We start from the raw sequence: 4,167 nt of genomic DNA, 5'->3' as shown, positions 1-4,167 counted from the left end.
TACCGTCCATCATCACCAACAAAGGTTTTTTTTTTTTTTCCTGTAAATTGCGCATGTTCTGAAGGCCGATTTGTCTGTAAGCGAAATGAAAAACCCGAGTTTCCGAGAGAAAAAACCCTGCTCCCTCCGTATGAGATCGGCTAACTCATCAGATAAAATCATTTATCTTCCATTCAAACACCACCATCTTGCTTATTGTAACCCTGACATGACACAAAAATCATATTTAGTATCTAGGACAGTCATTTCTCCTTTCTGACTCTTAGTCGACTCGTGCACTGAGTTAGATAAGCGGAAAATGCTCTCCTAGATACTTGATATCATTTTTGAAAAATTTCGTGAAATGAAACCAATTGAGTTTGAATTATCATCATGTATTATATAACCAATGAGCAAACTTATCACAGATACAAAATACATGATATGTTATATATAATATACAAAATATATTATCACAGATAATCAAATATGTTCCTGCTGTTTGGGGGTGGGGAGATAATATCTATTGTATTCTTAAAAATAGAAGAATGACATTCTCTGCTGTTGCCTGAAAGAGGGAAGGAAAGATAATGTAACACTGATTTTATTCAAAGGGTTAGCATTCAGATTAAGATCTGCGATTTTATTTTATTGCTTGAAGAGTATTATGTTCAGCTACATTAATGCTTACTCGGAACATTCAGATATTCAATAAAACTGCAAGTTCAATAAAACAAATTGTTTCCATGTATGGATGGAATTATGAGAGGCGTTTTGTATGGGAAAAAAGCTTCCCCATACACCATATTGATAAATAGCACTCGTCGAATTAGGGGACTCAGAACCAACGATAGAATACGATACATTAGCTGACATTTCTTTTAAAAAATCCCTCACATAAGTAACCAAAAACAAAAGTTGCTGTTGTCGCAAAGAAGACTGCATTCCAATTTAAGCCCACTTATACATTCCATCATTTCCAGAAAGTGAAAAACAAAGAGAGAAATATGTGGTGGTTTCTCAGCTAGAAAATATTTGAGATTCTTTCCTGAAGACTGACCGTTTACCGACAAATGCAAAATCCGGAATCACTCCGAATTAACTTTTCTTAAGTTTAATTTGTTTACAAAAAATTGTTAAATTCAAATATTTTGAATGACGTAAAGTTATTCAACTTTAACAGTTGAATAAATCGTTCAAGTTGAATAACTTTACGTCATCCAATCCATAATCGCATTCAGTTTTAATAATACTCCTTATATACATTTTTATGTGATTTTCACAAGCTAAAGGTTTAAAATTTCACTGGTGGTAAAACCTTCAAGCCTGCCGCTCTAAGAATGTCATAATAGTTACATTAGTTTAGTAAGCGAGGTAAGGATTTGTTTCCTGTTGCTATTTTTTTTTTTATTCATTTTTATCTGGTCGGAAAATCTTGCTCTGGAGATCAAAATATGGAATTTTTTCAAGTCACTTCAGGCCTCCGATTAATAATCTAATAAAGGCAGTGGTCTTACGTCGGGCAATGAAGTTCATGTACCACGTAAAAAAATTTAAAAAAAATTAGAAACCTTTGCGCCAAGTATTGCACAATATTACTTGTAAACTTATTTAAAATTCGTGGTGCATTTCTAAAAGTCGGGAGGTTTGTGGTAGGCATTACAAACAATATATACACAATACATTATTGATTGCACCGCAAAATATTACATCAGTAACCACATCATAACCCACTCCTTTCTATTTAGGTAGCAAAAGTATCCAAGTTCTCTCCCTAAATGCTCTCTGGACTCATGATCCTTCCTCCAGGCATCACAGAAAAAGGTCAGCTACCCCAGATTTCTACATGCTGTTTATAAAATTTAGTGTTCAAGTCCGCTGCTCTAAGATTGTGATAGTCGCATTCAGAACAGTGTGACAGACCAAACGAGTCTGGTGGGTCAGAAAAAAATAACTAGTAATCTAAATCTAATCATTTCCGATTTACATGTATAGCGATTTTTTTTTTTTTTTTACAGCACAACATAATTAAAATCAGCTTATCAACAGTTCTAGATACCGTTCGACATTTCATCCCATTCCACTGGCCTTGACGTATTAGGCCTAATTGTTAACTGGTGGTCATAACGAGGAAATGTATAAAAATACTGGTATCAATTGCACAAGAACATGCTATTGTGAGAAAGCGATTAGCAGAATTCGTCATAATATTATGCAAGTTTCTGAAAAATTGTGAAAATTCTTCATAACTAAGGAAATAAAAAGAGAGTATAGTAAAAAAAAAAAGGCACTAAATCCAACAGCCGCCAAAAAATAGCAAAATAGCAATTTTTAAATATATCAGACTTTTTGTTTCGGAACTTTCTCTTCCCCATACTTTCACTTCACCTCTGCTTTTTCAAAGTGCCGCAGAAATTCAACCTTTCAACTCCGTTACATTAGAAAAAAATTCCAGACGTTTTCTAACTTTAATAATTACTGCAATTAGTGTAATTGTTCTTTGCATTAATTATTTAAGATTTTTTTAAAACCTATGTTGCATTTTATTTCCAATACGGAAAATTTCAAACTTTTTCTAAGAAAAAGAGTCGTAAAGTGTGACGTGAAGAGATATTCTAATTTAATAGATCTACTCTTTCTTCCTCTACAGTCAAAGAGAATCGTTCCTAGACGTTTCTCCCAAGATTGAAGTTCTTGAGGATGACGCGAAATTGTGATCCTTGCTGAAGAGCAAGCATCACAATTTAGTTTTTATTGAGGCCAATGTTTGAATAAGATAAAAATAACTCACTGGGGTTCGGAAACCTTAAGCAATAAAAAGAAAGATTAAATAAAAATTAAATCAATATTATATTTCAAAATATTTTAATTTCCTTTATTGGTTATTAAATATTCTTTATAAATGAGAATTATAAAGAATATTTAGTATTAATAATTTATTTTTTATTAATTGTATTAATTTATAATTATTAATGTGTTATAGTAATCAATATAAATAATTATTCAGTCCATAATTCGATGCAAGAATATATGATTCTGCGGTCAACTTTTTTTTTTTTTTTTAACAAGTTAAATGTCCTTAATTTGATCTATAGAGCAAAACAAGAAACCGTGCAAAATTGTAAATCTAAGATCTTTTCGCAAAACTAAAGATTGTTTGATTGATTCCGTTAAAAATTAGTTGGTAGTCTGCTGACAAAATATAGTAGAACAAATTAGAATTGCACACATTTCTTCCATAAAAAAAGTGAGAGGGCGCTTCTTTCATAATAACCAAACGATAGTATTAGTGAGTTTAAGTGATTTAATACATAGTTTAATCGACGAGATACTGTAATTTCATATTTGATGAATGGTAAATATTTTATAAATGATATATAACTGTAATTACATTATTTGAGAAGTTGTGAATTTTTAAACAATGCAGAATTTTGTCTTAATATAAATCAAGACCATAATGGCGTTAGTGTTGATGATGGTAGTAGTGGTTGGTGTAGTTGGTGAATTATTTATTATAATAATTAATAATTTTATGGTCAATAAGCATAAATGGAGAGAGCTCAGTACTTTTGAGTTAAGCTTCTTTAAATTGTGTAATATTTTCTAAGAAAGTAATACTTTGCTTCGGGTATTTACTATTCACTGAATATGCAGAATTATAAAAATAGTTAGAAAGCATGAAATTAGTTTCGTATTTTTTTTTCTAGTTACATATTTAAACGCCTTTCAATATACCTCTTTAAAAAATAAACTAGATTTTTATTTTCTAATTACATTTTTTACGCATGTTACTTAAAATATCATATTAGTTTTTTTTATTCACGTCAGTCAGTAAGTAGTAAATAATATCCGTTCGCTTCAGTTATAATGAGTGCTCTAAAGCAGTGTTTCTTAAAGTGTGTTCCACGAAACTAGGATTCCCTATAGCATAGACATTTAAAACTGACATTAGATATTTCTGGAAAAAACACTTTCCATGAATGGAGAGATACTATCTGGCGAAACTGTGGGAGTCAGATCTCCAAGATCTCCATCGTTGTTAGGGGACACGACTCACCAGTTTTTAAGAGAGCAGCGAAGGAATTAATATTGCTGCAATTCTTTATTAAATTTATTTACCGATATAAGTAAAACAGAGTAAGTTAATTTAAAAAAAAAATACAAAAGTTACTGGAAATTAGTGTATGC

Source organism: Typopeltis vanoorti, chromosome 13, assembly GCF_054136105.1.
Source record: "Typopeltis vanoorti isolate ZY-2024b chromosome 13, IOZ_Tvanoo_1.0, whole genome shotgun sequence".
Lineage (NCBI taxonomy): Eukaryota > Metazoa > Arthropoda > Arachnida > Uropygi > Thelyphonidae > Typopeltis > Typopeltis vanoorti.
The sequence above is the reverse complement of the archived record's forward strand: the minus strand, read 5'-3'. Positions refer to the sequence as shown.